Here is a 20,340-nt window from a genome sequence, read left to right on the forward strand (position 1 = left end):
TCTGTTCGTGTCTGCCTGAGCGCGCATGGCACCTTGCTTCTGAATTCATTTAGTAAGCGAATGTATACTAAAATATGTGCCGTTGATAAAACTACTAACATTACTTCGCATAATCGCCAACTACCTTGCCATTGTCGTCGAAGCTTCGCCTCTCAAGGGAAAGTGCGACATTTAATGCGTAAGCATTCTTTGGTGAGTACCCCGGCAAAATTTGTCCGTTACGCGAAAAGTGTAATGCCTTGTATTTGCATAAAAATGCGTAATTTGCGAAGCTAAGACCTTTAATCATCATAATAGCGTAAATGTATAAGAGTGGTAGCGTTATAAGCGATAAGGAAGAATCGAGCCAAGAAAGAATAAAATTCATCAGAGAGAACACCCGCAGGGATACACAGGGCTCCACAGAAAATGCACGGCAACGCGTATATTAGGGGTGGGCCAACTTGAAGTTTCTGGCTGCGCCAACTGAAATTTGGCGGAGCATCAACTTAAATTTTGGTGCGGGCCAACTGAAACTCGGGGGTATCGTTACGCATACTTGGACAACTCCAGTGAAGTTTCTACATTCACTCTTTAATCTCGACTTGCTCAGTGGACGCAGCCACTTTATTTTCCATCTTACGCACAGACGGAATTTTGTCGAACCCTTCATAATAAAAAAAGATACAGTTCAGTGGAATTCAATTTGCTGCCAATGATTTAGGAACCATATTCCAAGGGGAACAATTCAACGAGCAAACTGGTGGTTTACTAGACGTTACCATTAAACATGAATTGCTTGAAACATTTTGGACACATAGCGCCAACAACTGCATCAGTGCGTCCACCCCCTTATCCGTGGATAGGGTTCGATGTCTATCGAACGGAAGAGTGCTTTGCGAGGTGCTGCGTCTAAATACATGAGCAGCGACGCTATTTAGGCACCTGAAACGTTGAACCACTGTAAGAAAATGAGCGAGAAAACTTATCTGGTACATATTTCGCTAAGGTTGCCGCGTGGAGAGGGGCAGAGGAAAAAAACATGATACCTAAAATGAGCGATACACATTCAGCATACTCGACAGGGTGAGAGAGATGAAGTGAGCGGCGGAAGAAGTTATGATTTAAATAAACAGCACTATCTTTAGAACTCAGGTCAAGGTACCTGGGAATTATTTAAGAAATTTTGCAGAATACTATTCATGTGTGGGCTGTGTTCTCACATGCCCAATAAACATTTCGCCTGTTTTATTGAATGTAACATGTTCTTAAAGGGCGTGGAGAAAAACATGAGGAGCCACATGCTAAGCGCATCTTGCGTTCATTATGCTAAACCAACTCCTTCAAGTAGTTTTCTTCATCGTCATGTTTTGATAGCAAATTCAAGTATAGGCCAATAATGAAGCAGTTACCCCTCTAGTGGCCTGGATTTTGGAAAGACCTCGCCAGAAGGTGAATGATTCCGACGGTGAACAGTAACAGGTGGCTAGAGTATTTCTGAACTAAAGGTGTATGTAAGCAGCCCACCAACCAGCCAGCCTTGGCTGTTGCTACGTTTATAATGACTGTAATATATCACACCATAAGAGCGTCTCGGTAAACAGGGCATCTCACTTTCATGTGGCTCACTCGAATCCCCGCTTGGCTTCATCGTAGGAGGCTCTGGCGATGTAGGCATCGGCATGGTAGGCTTTGGCGTGGTTGGCATCGGCGTCCTTGGCGTCGGCGTGATGGGCGTCGGCGTAGTGGGCATTGGCGTGGTGGGCATTGGAGTGGTGGGTTGCGGTGTGGTGGGTTGCGGCGTAGTGGGTTCCGGCGTAGTGGGTTTCGGCGTGGTGGGTTGCTGCGTAGTGGGTTTCGGCGTGGTAGGTTCCAGCGCAGTGGGCTTGGGCATGGTAGGCTTTGGCGCGGTGGAAGTGGGCGTGGAAGCAGGCTTGAATGAGGTAGGTTTGGGTTTCATTGGCGTTGGCAGTATCAGTTCAGCACTAGTCGAAGGCGGCTGAGCCACCGAACCCGTTGACCACGCTGCAGGAGGCGAAGTGCGAGGTGAAATAGGCTCCCTGTTGACTAACTTTGGCGGTCGTGGAGCGGGTTTAACCGCGTTAGCAGTCGGGCCTGCGCCTGCCACGTTTATCATGGTGGAGTTCTTGCCACGAGAGATAGACGTGTCGTCGTCTGGGTCATCTGCAAAGTAAACAATCGTTTATCTCGTATTCTTGAAAGACATCTACAGACAGTAGCTATGTCTTTTATGGAAGTTTTCTCATAAGCACTAGACTGTTTCCACGCTTGCTACACTGAAAAAGAAAAGTGGCGGAGCAAGAAACTTGCCGAGGTTGGCCTGACACCCCAACACTTCTTTCTGAAAAACGCTAAGTTCTTCAGAAAAGGCGCAACCTTCGGCGCTATAGCGCAAAGATATTCCAAAGTGCTTCTGTTTCATTGTCTTCATTACCTCGCCGTGATTGGTGAAACCTTTTATTGGGGCCACGCCCACTGAATCTGCCAGTCACGAAGCGTCACGAAAAGCGCGAAAATTGCCCGTCTCAAGATAATGTGTACACTCCGATGAGACATGATTAGGCCAAGCATAGAAAAAAAATATCACAGCTTCGCCATAAGGGCGAAACAATGAATGTGATAGAAACATATTAGGATAATACACGAAGTCTAAGACTCCTAGCTGTAGTGACAATATGAAGTGAACTTAAGCTAAGTAAAAACGACCTGCTGTGCTAGAGGTCCTCTGTTTGAATCCTGTCGTCAGACATTTTCATTTACGTTTATTAATTAAAGCCAACGTCTTTCTTAGTGAATTTGCGACCACTTTTCCGTATCGAGTATTTCAAACCTCTTTCCTGGCCGGATCCCGAAAGTAGTTCAAAGCTGCGCCTATAAGATTACATGACTTTCAGATTTCAGCTCTGCTACTGTTTCGCACCTTTAATATTTAGGTCTGTGTAAATTTAAGATAAAATGCATGCGCTGTCTGCGTTTTCTTTCGGGACGTTTGTTTGTGGACTGCCATTCTCAAAATTATGAGGAATAATTTTGTGAAGAATCTAAGCCCTGGTATGAGCAAGTTTAGTGATAGAATGGTGTGGCAATATAACCCACATATTCCGCATGTCATATAGCATGGCCTGGCATATAGAATACACACGCCTAAATATATACGGACCCTCACGGCGATGGCGGCGACAACGGCAAAATTTGCCTCAAGTGTCCATATAATTGCTACCGCAATAAAATATTTCCTTCCTATCCTACGCCTTTATCACCATTAGCCTTCCGCGACTGGTAAAAATTTACTCGGTCCTGGCGGATTTATGCTTGTGCTCAAGCCAACTTCGATTGGAATCATCAGCGGAAGTCACCAGGATCACCTGGATACCGAAATCGCGGCAAGTGGACCCAATTTTCGGCTATTTTTCGACTTTGACGCGTCGTCCCGGCGGCTGCGTTCGACCTAACGTCGACTCCGACCACTGCCCGCCGGCCAAGCGTCGGTGCGCCTCACCGCCGACCCCTAGGGCTTAGCACGGCTGGATATTTTCGGCGAAAATGGAGGTTCTTGTTGATGGGGAGGATATTTCTCCTGAAGAATTTTCCGAAAAGGCCGGTTGGTTCACGATCAGCACAAACCAGCAACGCGGCAGCCAAGATGGCGGCCGCGAAGGAGGAAGCCAAGTTGTCGGCTCGGATCGAGGAAGGAGACAAGATGGTGGCCACGGCCACGTGAACACCGAATCAATCAAGATGGCGGGGAGGAAATCGGCGCTGCGCTCCGTGGCGTCACAGCAACCACGCCTATCTACTGGCCTGCATAAGGTGATAATCCGACCGAGCGGAGGATTGAAAGCTCTATCTTTGGGTGGAGACGTGAAGATATATGAGATTGTTCGAGCCGCTGCGGGCGTGAATTTGAAGGAGGCTAAGGAAGACATTATTCAACTTAACACCAAGCAAAACACCATTTTGGTGGGCACCATCAGTGAAGAAAGAATGCATCGGTACCTGAAGATAAAAATACTTCAGGTTGATCAGGCAAAATACGAAGTAAACGCCTACCTGTCAGCCCCCGAGGGTAGTGGCAAAGGAGTTATTCATGGGATCCCGGTGGAACACACGGAAGCACAGATTCTGGACAACCTGGATTGTTCAAGTAACTCCAAAATGGGAAGAATGGGGAAGACATCGACCTCAGTTCTGGTACTCTTCGTCAATGAGAATGTGCCGTTTTGGATTTATTATGGAGGCGGGCTCCTCAAGTGCTTCCTCTACAAAAAGAAGTTTGAGGTGTGCAACGCATGCGGACATCTTGGGCACCGCTCTGATGTGTGTCCGGACCCGGACGACGTCAAGTGCCGCGGCCGCGGTACGGTGAAGCCACCGGATGGACACGTGTGCGATCCCAAATATGCTCTTTGTGGAAAGGGACATGAACTGGGCAACAAGAAGTGTCGCGAGATCTACCGAACTCCGTACATCGTCAGGAAACGCCGGTGGGAGTGGAAGCTCCAAGAAGAGGAGGTGAAGAAAACACCCCGTCTGGGTGGAAAAGCCGCTCAAGAAGCCGGGAGGGCTTCCGGAGCCGCTCCGACTCCTTCACTCGCCTCGATCACCCGGGCCGTTCCAGCTCTAGGGGCTGCTCCAGCTCCAGGGATCGTTCCGGCTCCGGGGTCCACTCCGGCTCCAGGGCAAGATCGTCGTCAAGGCCGAGGAATGAAGCCAACAAGCAGAGGGAGGTTAGCTGGCTAGATAAGGTATCCCCAAAAAATGCGGAGTCAGAGGAACTCGCCAAGATGAGAATCACGGTAGAGAAACTCATTAAAACAGTAGATGACCTCGAAAATAAAAACGCTATGCTAAAAAGGGAGAAGAAAGTAGCTAACGCAGCCAAAACAGCTAACACGATTGGAACCCACCCAACCATTGAAAGCACTGTGGCGATGCAGGTAGATGACACCCGCTCCCCACCTCTGAAAAGGAAACCAGGCGCGAACGCACCGCAAGAGCCCACAATGGCAGATCTATGCAAGAAAATGGACGACTTCCAGGTGAGCTGGGAGGCAAATTTCGCATCAGTCATTCAAGCCATCCAGGCGCTATCGGAAGAAAGCCAGAAACACAGGGCCACGTTGGTGAGCATTAATAACTGGCAGATGGAAACAGAGCAGAAGGTACATGGTGGTTCTCAGACGGCTGCGACCCTAATACCACTGGGTGATAACCCAGAATTTAATCATTGCCAGTCACAATAAACACATGATTTGGCAGTGGAATTGCCGCGGGTACCGTCGCAAAAGGGCGGTCCTACAGCAGCTCCGTCTTGGCAAAGACACTCCGGACGTAATCGCTTACAAGAAACTGCGGGGATGGCAAAATTATCGGGCTACATATCATTTAGTACAGATGATGAACGATCCGGGGTAACCACCCTGGTCAGGAGAAACTTGGCAGTCGTTAAGCACGACACGGAGGTTATCAACGTAGACCAAGTCCTTGTTGAACTCATTCCAGCAAAAAAGAAAGAAGGCAGCCTCTTTGTTCTCAATATCTATAGCAGCCCGAAACAAAGGAAGGCCCGATTTGGACCTCTTCTCCAAAAAACTCTACGTATTGCCAACAGGCAAGCTTTGGTAGTGGTGGGAGACTTTAACGCCCAACACGCTGCCTGGGGGTACAGAAAAGAAGGAGCTAAAGGAAGGGAACTCTGGCTGGATGCACAGCAAGACGGGCTCACCTTAATGACCGACCCCCAAACCCCCACTAGAACGGAGAATAGTGTTAGCGTAGACACCTCACCCGACCTCACATTCGTCAAAAACGTGGGAGATGCAACCTGCGTTAATACCCAGGAAAACCTAGGTAGCGATCACTTTATTCTCGAAACAGTGGTGAGTGCAGGCCCTGCCAGGAGAAAAGGCAGAAACCAGCTAATTGTTGAATGGGATGCCTTTCTCGAAATAAGAAGCGAGGCGGCAGTGAGTGAGATAAGGGATATTGATGAATGGGCTAAGAAACTCGTCCAGGACGTTAAAAACGCAACCAAGGAGATAACGGAGGACTCCATATGGGGGAAGCTAAGCTCAACATGGAAAAACGGCTCAGGAGGCAAAGGTGGAACCGCAATCTCAGGAGACCGATCGCTAGGCTCAATAAAAATATAGAAGATTACGCGCTCAAACTAACCAGGCAGAACTGGCCGTCCACCTGCGATAGGATGGACGGAAATATAGGCCTAGCTAGGACATGGAATCTACTCCGCTACCTGCATGATCCACAGGGCTGCAAAACAGCGCAGCGACAGAACCTTCAAAACATTCTTCACTTGTACGAAGGTACGGAGGTAGATCTAATGAAGGACATATAGGAGAGATACATAGGGGACCCTAGCAAGGAACCCCTACCTAACTATGAAGGCGTAGGCAACTCCAGCCTAGACGAACCCATCAGCGAGGCGGAGGTCCGGGCGGAGATTGCCAAGCTCAAAACCAAATCAACTTCAGGCCCAGATGGCGTTAGCAATAAAATGCTTCGCAATCTAGACGATAACTCTATAACTGCATTAACTAACTTTATGCAGAAGTGCTGGGAAGAGGGTAAACTACCAAATCAGTGGAAAACCGCTAAGGTGGTGATGGTCCCAAAACCAGGCAAGAAACTCCAGATAGAGAACTTAAGACCTATCTCTCCAACCTCTTGTGCAGTCAAGCTTTTGGAGCACGTTATTCAAACGGGGCTCAATAACTACATGGAGGATAATGACCTCTATCCGCATTCGATGGTGGGCTTTAGGCCCAGGCTCTCCACCCAGGACGTGATGCTGCAACTAAAACACCAAATCATCGATGCGGAAACGGAGGACGCAAAGGCAATCCTAGGGCTTAATTTAGCGAAGGCCTTTGATAACGTCACACATAAAGCCATTCTTGAGAACCTTCAGGACTTGGGAGTAGGCGCACGAACCTACAATTACATTAGGAACTTCTTGTCAGACAGAGGAGCAAAAGTCCAGATTGGAGAATGCCAATCAGATGACATTAAATTAGGCAGCAAAGGGACTCCACAGGGCTCTGTGCTCTCGCCCTTTCTTTTCAATGTGGCCATGATCAAACTCCCTGAAAGACTGGAGGTTATTGAAGGACTAAACCACAGCATGTACGCTGATGACATCACGTCGTGGATAGCTAGGGGCAGCGATGCCCAAATAGAGGAAACCCTCCAGAGGGCTATCCAGGCAGTTGAAGATTACGTCGGACCTAGGGTACATAAATGTTCACCGCAAAAATCGGAACTGCTTCTATACCAGCCGAAAGGCAGGGCCAGCAAGGAGAAACCGCAAATCTCCCTCACAGCTGGGGAGATCCCAATTCCAAAAGTGGACAAAATCAGAGTTCTGGGACTTTTGATTCAGGCCAACAGCTTTAATGGCGAAATAATAAGGAAACTAGACGGCTGCGCACTGCAGACCATGAGGCTGATCCGCAGGATTCCCAACAGGCGGTCCGGGATGAAAGAAGCGAATCTAGTTAGGCTAGCCCAGGCCTTTCTTATAGGTAGCATAGCTTATGTTGCTTCCTTCCTCATCTTTAGGTCATTCGAGAAGAAGACGATTGAGGGCATCATACGTAAAAGTAAAAAAACAGGCGCCGGGGCTTCCCATCCGCACTGAAAATGAAAAGCTTTTAGCTCTAGGGCTCCACAACACTCTTGAGGAGATTATGGAAGCAGTGAGGATCTCGCAGTATGAGAGACTTGCGGGAAGCCCTACGGGCAGGAAAATCCTAGCTAGGCTAGGTATAAACTATGAGGGGTAGGAAGGCATCAAAGTCGACCTGCCGCGAAGCGTGCGGAACCGACTTATAATCCCACCACTACCTCAAAACATGCACCCAATCCATCACAAGGAACGCAGAGAGAAACGGGCCGAGGCTCTTGAAAAGCGTTTCAAAAACTCGAAGGACGTGCTCTACGTTGACGCTGCAGACTATGGCAACGGCCGCATGGCCCTAGCTGTAGCGAGCGCTGAAACTAGATTGATAGCCAGTGGCACAGTTCCAATGGATTGCTCTCAGATTGGAGAAGAATCTGCCATAGTACTTGCAATTGCAAGTACTTCAGCTAAAATTATAGTCAGTGACTCTAAGGTTGCGGTGATGAACTTTGCCAGAGGCAGAATTTCTCCCGAGGCGAACAGAATCCTGCAGACCTGCACAGATAGCAGGAAAATTGAAATAATCTGGGCACCTGCGCACGCCTCCCTCACTGGGAACGAGGCGGCCCACGAATTAGCTCGAGGACTTACATACCGAGCTGGTGGGCTAGCCGAAGGCTTCACGGGGTGGGACCGCTTAGTGTGTTAGAGAGATCACACAACACTACAGACTAGGGCGGGTTAAATATCCTGCTGCTGATATATCCTTAAACAAGAGCCAGGCCTCCACTTGGCGTCGCCTGCAAACCAACTCGTTTCCAAGCCCGGTGTCGGCAGCCTCTACTACCCAGGTCAGTACTCCCGCCAGTGTAAGCTATGTAAAGCCAGGGCTAATCTTAATCACATTCTGTGGGAATGCCCACAGGCTCCCTCTGAGGGAAGAATAAAGTCTTTGGAACAATGGGAGACCTTATTACTCAGCTCCGATCCGGAGATTCAACTGAAGACCGTCCGACTGGCCGAAACCACCGCTAGGGTCCAAGGACTCCTGGCCGTCGTCTAGGTGGGAAGGCTTAAAGCCTTCCCTACATCTGTTGGACAAATAAAGTTTTACAATCCAAATCCAATCCGGCCACGCCTGCTTCACCTGTCACTCGACGTTACGACACCGCGGAAACTCAGCACATCGAAGGGAAGTGTGCGAATCGATCATCATCATCATCAGCCTATTTTATGTCCACTGCAAGACGAAGTCCTCTCCCTGCGATGTCCAATCAACCCTGTCCTGCGCCAACCGATTACAACTAGCGCCCGTGAATTTCTTAATTTCCTCGCGCCACCTAGTCTTCTGCCGCCCTGGACTCCCTTCTCTTGACAGCCCTTCTCTTCTCTTGACGGTTTCCCTTCTCTTAACAGCCATTCTTTACCTAATGGTCTACTGGTTATCTAACCTGCGCATTACATGACCTGTTTAGCTCAATTCTTTTCTCTTAATTTGAATTAGAATATCGTCTATACCTGTTTGCTCTCTGATCCAAACCGCTTTTTTTCTGTCTCTTAACGTTTTGCTTAGCAATCTCCGTTCCATCGCTCATTGCGTGATCCTTAACTTGTTCTCAAGCTTCTTTGTCAGTCTACAAATTTCTACCCCATACGTCAGCACCTGTAAAATGAACTGATTGTACACCTTTCTTTTCAATTATAATGGTAAGTTTTCAGTCAGGAGCTGATAATACCTCTCGTAGGCGCTAAAATCCATTTTTATGCTTCTGTGAATTGCCTTCTCATGATCAGGGTTCCCTGTGAGTAATTGAGCTAAGTAAACGTACTCCTTCACAGACTCTCGAGGGTGACTGGCAATCCTGAACTCTTGTTCATCACACGGCTATTCATGATTATCTTTGTCTTCCGCATATTAATCTTCAATTCCACTCTTACACTCTCTCTGTTAAGGTCCTCAATTATTTATTGTAAATCGTCTCTAGTGATGCTGAACAGGCTAATGCCATCTGCAAACCGAAGCATGCTGATATATTCACTGTTGATCGTTACTCCTAAGCCTTCCCAGTTTAATATATTGAATACTTCTTCCAAGCACGCAGTGAATAGCACTGTAGAGATTCTGTTCTCCTTGTCCGACCGATTTCCTTAGAGGTGTCTTCGTACCGTTGTTGTGAAGAAGTAAGATAGCTGTGGAATCTCTGTAGATATTTTACAATATATTTACGTAAGTGGCCAGTATTCTTGATTATGGAATGCCTTTATGACTGCTGGTATCTCTACTGAATCAAATGCATTTTCATAATCTATGAAAGCCATATACAGAAGCTGATTGTACTCCGTGGATTTCTCGTTTACCTGATTGATGATGACATGGATGTGATCCGTTGTAGAGCATCCCTTCCTGAAACCTGCCGTTTCCCATGGTTGACTAAAGGCCACTGTTGCCCTTGTTCTATTGTAAATTATCTTGGTGAATATTTTGTATAACACTGGGAGTAAGCTAGCGGACATATAGTTTTTCGATTGTTTAACGTCTCCCTTTTTATGGATTATTATAACGTTTGCTTTCTCCCAGTCTTCTGGGACCTTTGAAGTCGATAGACACTTCGTATAGAGAGCCGCCAGTTTTTCAAGCATTATGTCTCTACCATCTTTGATATTATCGACGGTTATTCCATCTTCTCCTGCCGCTTTTTCCTGTTTCATGTCTTGCAAGGCCCTTCTAACCTCATCGCTAGTTATAGAAGAAGTCTCTCCAACCTGTTCATTACTGCTTCTAATGGAAGTATCGTGACTCCTCTGGGTGCTGTACAGGTCACTATAGAATTCTCCCGCTGGTTCTACTATGAATTGTTATGCCGAACAGAAGTGAAGTCTCTTTTTAGAGGGCATAGCTGGAGGATGCCTTGCTTCGAAAGAAAGAGAAGATAGCTGTCCACCGATCACTCTGGAACTGGCTGCTCGGAGCTATTGGGTGAATTGATTTCTTTGCGTTAAATAAAAATTTGCGTGGCAGCACAACGGCGTAGAGCCCATTCGGCACACATACGACATAACTCTGCCAAACATTCTTCACTAGGCATCCGTTCTAACGGCATCCTTTAGCGACCCGTCGTGCGCCGCTTCAATCACCGACGAGCCATCGCAAGCTAAGCAAAGGGAAGCGGACCAGGCGGCGTAAATGGCACCAATCTTCTAAACTGGTTATCTACTTTCACTGTGCTAGCTCCGTCGCTTCTGAACTCTTTGCTACGCTGCGCACTTTTCACCTCTTCTCGGTCCGTTAGATGAGAAAAACTTGTCATGGTGGGCAATGCTGTTCTCTTTGAAACCAAATAAAGGTCGCCTCCTACAAACGAGGAGAGCGTTTGAGTGGGCTGTTGAAACGACCTTATTGGTCACCGCCCGTGCTCGCATCGGCGATTGCGTAAACTAGACGCCAGGAGATTGGAATAAAACCAGAACAGAATACGTGTACGTTATAGACCCTTCTCACGGCAATCCTGTGGTCGCCGCCACGTTTGATCACGTGGTGAGGCATCCATTGCTTTTCGTAGTGTTCTCCATTGCCTCCTTGTTTACAATGGATGTGCATAACACCGATGCAGCTCAGCATACCACTGCTTCAGCGGATATACCATAGACGGTGACTGGTTGGACAAGAAGAAGCTTTGACCACAGCTTTAGGGGACATGCAAGTGTTTTCGGTAGCCATTGCACTTTGTCCAAGGGGTGTGAATAGCGTATGCGGTGCTTGATCTAAAAGCAGTGCTAGAAATGTATTCAGAGGCGTTCAAACCATCCGCTTTGGAATTAAATGCGAATGAGTGTCTTTTCATGTTCGTACTTTATTTCCCAATCACTCTGAAACAGCGGCTTGTCCGTTTCTGACTCAATCACAATCCTCGGTGTGGTCACTACCTGATCGTTTACTTTCTGCCTAATCGCTTGGAGGTGCGCTCAGTTGCGGTAGATTAGTTCTTTCTGGGCACAAGGGCATTGAACGCACACATTCTCTTCTTCGTAATAGCTTGTAGCAAAGACGCATTATCGCTAGTCACACACTTACTCTGAGGATCGTAAAGAAACGTTCAGCCACAAGCTGTCGTGTGTTTTCAGTGTAGTCCGTCACTCATGCTTCTACTCACTGGTTGTGCCCATTCACTTCATCTCGATACGTGGGTGGTAGAGTGGCCGTACGTTTGAATGCTAGTTGCGGTGTATGTGTGTAGATAACATGGGAGAATACTGATATACCAGGAAGCGGCGCTTCTGCCATTGTCACCCCGTAACGAACGCTGCTCGCCGGCACTCTGGGTTTGAACTCCTTTCTTTTGAGGTTGGCGATACAATGCTAAATAATAAACTTTGGGGTCTTACGTGACAGAACCACTTTTCGAATATGAGGCAGGCTGTATGGCAGACTCTGGAGTAATTTCGACCACCCGGGGTGCTTTAACGTGCACCGCATGCACGGTACACAATACAATGTTGACAGAGAAATGATCGTTTTTAAATCCTTGAGCAAAGCTATGCATCGCGAAGGGCCAGCGACTCGGGTTGTCTCTGTGTAGCAGTGATCTATGAATTTGGCCACAATGATTCACTCATTCCCTAACATACCAGTCACTATTCTTGCAGCTAGCCACTGCACACGTTTTTACCGTTCCACATTTTGGAGCATGACAGGAGCATATTGCGTCAGTGATCGCCCAGTTGCATTTCTGAAGACTGATCGCTCAGTAGCAGAATATAAACGGCAATTGTTTCGCATTCGCGTGCTTTTGCCGAGGGAACATATGCGGCGCGCCACCGATGGCGCCATCTTCTTTGTCTAGAGCAATGTACTCCGCGAAAAAGGTCAATATCGCCCTTTGTCACATTTCACGTCACACAACATTGTGCGTTCAATACTGCAGATCCGTTTATGAAAGACGTAATATAGGAACGAACCACTGTAGGTGCACTGCGAGTCTACTTAGGCCGAACAGGCCCTGCTTCCGGCTTCATAATACAAAGAGGAAAAGAAAACGAAAAAGGGAGAGGACAATATGCATGGCCAATTTGCTACCGAACGTGCGTCTTAAGGTTGTTAAGGGTTCTAAATGGTTAAAAAGAAAAAAACATAAGGCTGAGTGTGTGCACATGCACATATGCACATTAGCACTATAGACAGATGATGATGAAGAGTTTGAGTTTCCCATGAAAAAAATTATATCTAATTAAACCTACGGTTGTCTTGAGAAGCACATTATGGTCTGAAGTGCGACAAAAGAACCTGTTCTTGTGGCTCACTCCAGTGCTTCCATCAGCGACGTTTTCAAGTTTTCTATGAGTATACATGTAGTGTCAAGAACAGCCTCCTGAGATGCAAGTTTTGCCAGCAAGGTGCGAAAGCGGCGTCGGCTTTTCCTGGAAAGCCACCATCATCCTCTAGCCAAACGGCGTCACTAAGTCTACTGTGTCCGGAGGACAATACGTCGCGGGCTCGACCCTTCGTCGCGGGATTGCCGAGATGAGTCCGACGAACTAGGCTTTGTGACCGAACACGCCACTGCCGACCCGGTCTGCCGTGAGCAAGGGAGGTCCCGAAGGAACGTCTTCGGAGGCCCCTTCTCACGCACCGTTCCTGACGTAAGCCCCGAGCTCTAAGAAGTCCGTCTGCCTTCGGTGGAGTCCGTGAAACCGGTGCGGAAGTCCTCCCGCTCAAAGGCCGCTCGTCTACGTCTACTGATCGACCGTTTCCCTCATCTAGGGATCGAGGGAGGAGCGATTGTATATAAACCGCTGTTGTGAGGCTGCTCAGTGTACTTTCTCTCGCAGTCATGCTAGGCTGATGAACTGCAGCGTCCTTACGTAGATACTGTAAATAAACCCATATTTCTCGTTCTCGATGAGAAGCAGTCCTTTCCTTCAACAATGTCCTCAGCGTGGATAATTTGGACGACGGCATGAGCCAGCTACCATCTAATTCATGCCCGTCTCCAATCTTGACAACTTGTTACGAACGGTGGGATTGACCTCCCTATCCTCACAACTGGTGGCAGCGGTGGGATGGACTTTGCGACGTGGTGCTGTGTCTGCGGTAGGTGCTTCGTTCTTGCTTTGACTCTCTAGGCTTCATTTTGTGGTTGTTCTGTTTAGAACTGTAGGGAAGGTAGATTGTTGATTGTTAGCTAGGTTGTGTTTTCCTAGGTAGATTTAGCGAGCAGGACCAAGGCAGTAAAGCAGAAATCATGGAGTTAAGGACACTGCTGAGAAGCGAATTGTTTATTGTTGGTGAGGAACTGGGCCTAGATGTACGCAAGGAAATGCTACTGAGAAACGAATTGTTTATTGTTGGTGAGGAACTGGGCCTAGATGTACGCAAGGAAATGCTAAAATCGGAATTATTGAAGCTAATTTCCGAACAGGCCAGTGAGGAAGAAATTGAAATGGGGTTGGCACTTCTGAAAAAAAAAAAGACAGAAACGGGACAGAGAGACATAAGAACGGGAGAAAGAACGGGACAGAGAAGAACGGGACAGAGAGAGAGAGAGAGCGGAATGTGATAAAGATCGCGAGTTCAGAAAAATGCAATTGGAACTTAAAAGCAAACGTTTGGAGATGTCTCAAGCAAGTGAAGGGGCTCTGGGACGATCTAGTGAGGCAGAATCATACCGCATGGACAGGCTATTAAAGCCATTTGAGGTCGGAAACGACACAGGCTTGTTCCTAAGCAATTTTGAAAGGTCTTGCGAGAAGCTGAATTTCGGTCCGAGTACATGGCCACAGCGGTTGCTATGTTGCCGTGTGAGGCGGCGGAGAGAGAGAGAGAGAGAGAAAGTTTATTTGGTTCCTTCAAGGATTTAGCGTCTCGAGGTCTCCGTCGTCTTCTTGGGCGCCGGCGACTTGGAGCCTCTTCCGGCAAGGGTGGGCCCCTATTCCAGAGGTCCACTGAACCTAGCTGCCTCCCTAGCGTGTTTCACTAAGGCCCTTTGGGCCGTGAGTTCGCAACTGGTAAGCCGACTCTCCCATTGCTCCGCACTCGGGTTATTGTGTTGGTGGAATGATTGTGTTTACATTCCCATGTGACATGATATAGTGTGGGTGCGGCACCGCACCATGGGCAGGTGTCTCTGTATTGTGTTGGGTACATTTTGTTTAGGATGTATAAATTTGGGAAGGCGTTTGTCTGCAATCTGCGCCAACTCGTTGCTTCCTCCTTCATTAGAGCTTTGTGCGGAGGGGAATTTTGGCTCTCGTCCCTCTGTATAAGTTTACAATTTCTGCGTATCCTCCTTCACAAGCGTGTGGGTGATACTCCGGGGCGTGCGACTGCTCTGTTCGGAACGTGGTCTCTCGAGATAGGCTGTCTGCCCTTTCATTACCCTCTATGCCTGCGTGGGCCGGAATCCAGATTAACTTGTGCGTAACGTTCCTCTCGGCGAAGTTGGCTCCGCCAAGAATTCTGAAATAATCGCCAGACTCAGTACACAGGATGCATATGATTATGCGAAAGTTAAGGCTAGTCTCCTGATGAAATACTGCCTTTCAGCCGAAGCTTTTCGGCAAAGGTTTAGGAGCACAGGCAAGAAAGACAGCGATGGGTATCGGGAATTTGCATATAGCTTAAAGGCAAACCTAGTCGAGTGGCTGAAAAGCACGGAAGCGTGCGAGAGCACAGACAGGATCATTGAACACATTTGTCTAGAGCAGTTTTACAAAAGAATCCCACCATCTTTGAAGCTCTGGGTGCAAGAAAGAGGAAATGTAAACACTCTGGAAGGGGCGGCGGAATTAGCCGAAGAGTACGCAACGCGTAGAAAGCTGAACGCTGATGACGGTAATTGGGACGGTCGAAATGGACCGCGGAAACCATTTCCGTTCGAAAGGGGCTCGCAGACTAGAGGACCGGAGCCTGTAGACGTGGAGGAAAAGCCTGCAGAAAAGAGCGAGGAGAAACCTAACGGGGAAACCGTACAAAAAGAGCAGAAAAGAAAATTCGAATCTTTTAGACTGATTCACTGCTATAACTGCCACAAACTGGGACGTATCGCTGTGAACTGCGGGAAGCCTAGCGTAGTTTTTTCCTACGTAGATGAAAAAGACGAGAATATGGAGCTTTTAAGCCCATATCTTCATGACCTGCAAGTTAATGGCACACCATGCCAGGTGCTAGAGACAGAGCCGCCTCGACGGACATTGTCCATCCGTCTTACGTGACGGTAGATTACTTCACTGGAGAAGTAGCATGGATCAAACAGGTTGTAGAAGAACACAGCGTGTGTCTGCCCATTGCCAAAGTCAAAATCAGGGGACCATTCGGGGAGCTAGTGACCGATGCTACAGTTTCCAAATTTTTGTCACTGCAGTACCTTACATTTTTTCGAATCGTTCGAATCAGTTACTGCGTGAAAGGGGGCTTAAACTGGGAGAGGGCGTAGAATAGAAATTGACGCGACGTCAAGCTCGTAAAATCGCGTCGCTTTCGGCTGAAAATGCACAATCTGTCCAGCGCAAGCAGCAAAAGGGGTAACTTCAATACCCGAATCCGAGCTAGGCCCGAGGGACAAAAAGACAGTTGAGGAAAGCCTGCCAGCTGACCAGCTCAATGAGAGCGTATCACTAGAGTGTCAAAGCTAACGCCTGCAGGAATAGCAAGCTGACGCAATCGCAAGCGAGACAGGGTCGTTATAATCACCGGCCTCAAAGAACTTTGATCAGCTCTTACGTGTGGACAGAGAGCCCTTGACAGCCGAGCAAAAGAATGATGAGAGCTTAGCTAAATTACATCACACAGCCAAAGAAGGCATTGCTAGGCGCAACGTGACGATACAAGAGAGAGGAGGATTGTTGTACCGGCACTACAGAGATCGAAAGGGTAGGATTCTAGATCAGTTAGTCGTACCTACTAAGTATAGGGAGGACCTTTTGAGTCTCTGTCATGGAAATGGGTGGTCCGGCCACATAGGCATAAACAATTCAAAGGAAAGATTGCCTATGGAATACTACTGGCCTGGCTGTTTCAAAGACGTAGAAAATTTTGTAAGATCGTGCGACGCCTGCCAGCGCTCGGGTAAACCAGGACAGACATGGAAAGCTCCACTAAAGGTAGTGTCCTTAATGGCAGAACCTTTCAGACGACTTGTGATAGACACGTTAGGGCTTCTACCCAAAAAAACATCGGGTTACAGGTATTTGTTTACTATGCTGTGTCCGGCTGCAAAGCTTCCAGAAGCAATCCCTCTGAAAGAGCTCAGCTCCACCGAAGTAGTAGACGCGCTTTTGACGGTATTTGCACGAGTTGGGTTTCCAGCCGAAATTCAGGCGGATCAAGGGTAAGTATTCACCAGCGCACTGACTTACACATTCTTGCAAAAGCGAGGGGTAAGGTTGATACAAAGTTCCGTCTGTCACCCTCAGTCAAATAGTGTAGAGAGGTGGTACTCAGTGCTTAAGCGAGTTTCGCGAGCGCTCTGTTACGAGCGCAAGGAGGACTGGAGAACTGTCTGCCAGCGACCTTGTTTCCTTTGCGAGCGGTTCCACATGAGGCTATAGGGTTCTCGCCAGCAGAACTTGTGTATGTGAGGACACTCCGTTCTCCACTGAGAATTTCAAGAGAGATGTGGGAGTAAAGAGGAGAGAGTCCAACAGTGGTTGAATACGTGCTAAATCTGTTAGAACGGCTAAGCGCAACCCAAGAACTAGTGGAAAGGAACATGGGAGTAGCTCAAAAGAACGCCAAATTCTACTACGACAAGAATGCCAGGCTTCGTACGTTTAACCCCGGAGACCAGGTAATGATCATCAAGCCTTCAAGAAACAACAACCTTGAAGTTCACTGCGACGGGCCCGTTAAAGTGTTGCACAAACTTTCCGATACCAACTACGCTCTGATAATGCGCAGTCGCAGGAAGGAGGTGAAGATATATCACTGAAATTTTATGATACGGAGTCCTTAACTATACCAGCAAAGAGCAGGATGACATTAGTACCAAGTTTATGGAGTATAAGGCAACCTCCAACTCTGAAATCGGCCTAGAAGAAGTTTTAAAACATTCGGTAAGCTCAAACGCTCTCAGATCCGAGCAGCTAAATGAGCTAAAAGGGGTGTTGGGGGAATATCTCGACAGATTCAGCGATCGGCCAGGTTGAACCGAACTAATAACGCATGAAATAGAGCTGACATCAACCAAACCCGTAAGATAAAAGCCTTACAGGGTGTCCCCAAAACACAGAGAAATTATGGAGGCAGAGATACAGCGCATGCTAGAGTTGGGAGTTATTGAGCCCGCTGAGAGTGACTACACGTCACCGGTAATACGGGTAGAAACCCCTAACAAGTACCCTCGTCCGTGTGTTGACTACATGAACTTAAATGGCATCACTAGGGATCAGCTGTACCCGATGCCCAACATTGAGGAACGAATTGAAAGAGTTAGCGCTGCTAAATACATTTCATCTATAGATCTCGTGCGGGGGTGCTGGCAAGTTCCCATTTCAGTAAGTGCCAGCTGTTTTGCCGCATTCATCTCACCTGTAGGCACTTTTCGCCCTCTCGCACTCAGCTTCGGGCTGAAGAACGCGCCGTTTAGCTTCTCTAAGTTAATAGATATTGTCCTAAAAGACTTGCAGGAGTTCGCCTTGCCATATCTTGATGATGTAGCAATGTTTTCGAACAGCTGGGAACAACACGTATCGCACCTCAAACAGGTGTTCTCACGGTTGAGGGAGGCCGGCGCAACGATGATAGCGGAAGAGTGTAGATTTGGTTGTTCGCAGGTTACTTATCTGGGCCATGTTGTAGGCCAGGGCACGAGAGGGTCGGCCGAGCTGAAAATAGCTACGACTGGAGCATTTTCTCAGCCGTGCACGAAAACAGACCTTCGTTCATTTTTGGGACTTGTGGGGTACTATCATTCCGAATTACTCGCAAATGGCAAGTCCATTAACGGACGCCCTCCTAAAGGGAGCACCGAGTAGCCTACACTGGGATGCGGACAAAGAGGTCGCTTTCCAAAGTTTGAAAACGCTATTGGTTTCTCGTCCTGTGCTTCGCGCGCCAGACTACACAAAGGAATTTATAGTTCAATGCGACGAAAGCGACAGAGGTATGGGCGTGGTACTTATTCAGGTCGGCGACGATAACGAGGAGCATCCTATCCTCTATGCCAGCCGTAAGCTAACTGTAAGAGATGAAGCCTACAGCGCTTCAGAGAAGGAATGCGCTTGTTTAGTTTGGGCCGCCTAGAAGTTGTAGTGTTACTTGTACGGATTGAAGTTCATCTTCGAGACCGACCACTGTCCTCTGACGTGGCTCAATCAAATGTCACACAAAAATGGCCGCTTCCTCCGGTGGAGCCTCACTCTCCAAGAGTAAACCTTCTCCGTTAGATATAAGAAGGGAAAGTTGCATAGCAATGCGGATGGTTTGAGCGGGCTAATTTGAATTCTTCGTTTAAGGGTCCCGCCTAAATTTTACGGTAACTATTGTTAATCTTGTTAAGCCAAGAAGATCCCCTCTCATTTAGCAAGATTCCCTCCATGATTGCTTAACTTGTCAGCTCGAAATTGCTTCGAAAATTGGCTTAGCGAAATGCAGCATTTTTTGTTTCAGCACTTATGGTTTCGTTGAAGCCTAGCGGGTCTAAAGTGAGATCCAAGGTACGTCATCTCGGCGCAGAGCCGTGTTGTGGGGTTCGTTTTATAGTAGCCTGTCCTTGCTGAATGTTTTGGGGCCGTGACATCATTACACAAGTGGTCGTTGTGAGCCAAGGCATCACCCCCTGGCCACCAGCCGTTCTCTTCCTGCCCAGCGGTTGGCAGCGCTGGACAGTCGAGATTTTCCGCGCCATGGAGCCGCTGTTAAGAACGGCCTGCTGAGATGCAAGTTTTGCCAGCCAGGTGCGAGAGCGGCGTCGACTTTTCCTGGAAAGCCACCATCATCCTCTAGCCAAACAGCGTCACTAAGTCTACTGTGTCCGGAGGACACAGTAGACTTAGTGCTCGACCCTTCGTCACGCGATCGCGGAAATGAGTTTGGCGAACCAGGCGTTGTGACTGAACACGCCACCGCCGACCGGGTCTGCCGTGAGCAAAGGAGGTCCCGAGGGAACGTCTTCGGAGGCCTCTTCCCACGCACCGTTCCTGACGTAAGCCCCGAGTTCTGCGAAGTCCGTCTGCCCTCGCTGGAGTCCGTGAAACCGGTGCGGAAGCCCTCCCGCTGAAAGACGGCTCGTCTACATCTACTGATCGAACGTTTCCCTCACCTAGGGATCGAGGGAGGACCGAGTGTTTATAAACGGATGTTGTGCGGCTGCTCAGTGCACTTTCTCTCGCATTCATGCTAGACTAATGAACTACAACGCCCTTATGTAGATACTGCAAATAAACCCATATTCCTCGTTCTTGATGAGAAGCAGTCCTTCCCTTCAACAATGTCCTCAGCATGGATAAGTTGGACGACGGCATGGGCCAGCTACCATCTAATTCATGCCCGACTCCAATCTTCACAACTGGTTACGAACGGTGGGATTGACCTCCCAATCCTCACAGCAGTATGTCTAGTTTGAGCTTTATTACGGGAAAGTTGTCGCACATATGCCCTGTCTGGTTATCGTAGAAGCACATGGCGCGACGTATGCCGGCGTACATTAGTTAAACCCTGGGCATCAAGGAGAAAAAAAAGCGGCCATCATTTTTTTTGCAGATCTTTC

The sequence above is a fragment of the Dermacentor andersoni genome, chromosome 5 (assembly GCF_023375885.2).
Source record: "Dermacentor andersoni chromosome 5, qqDerAnde1_hic_scaffold, whole genome shotgun sequence".
NCBI lineage: Eukaryota > Metazoa > Arthropoda > Arachnida > Ixodida > Ixodidae > Dermacentor > Dermacentor andersoni.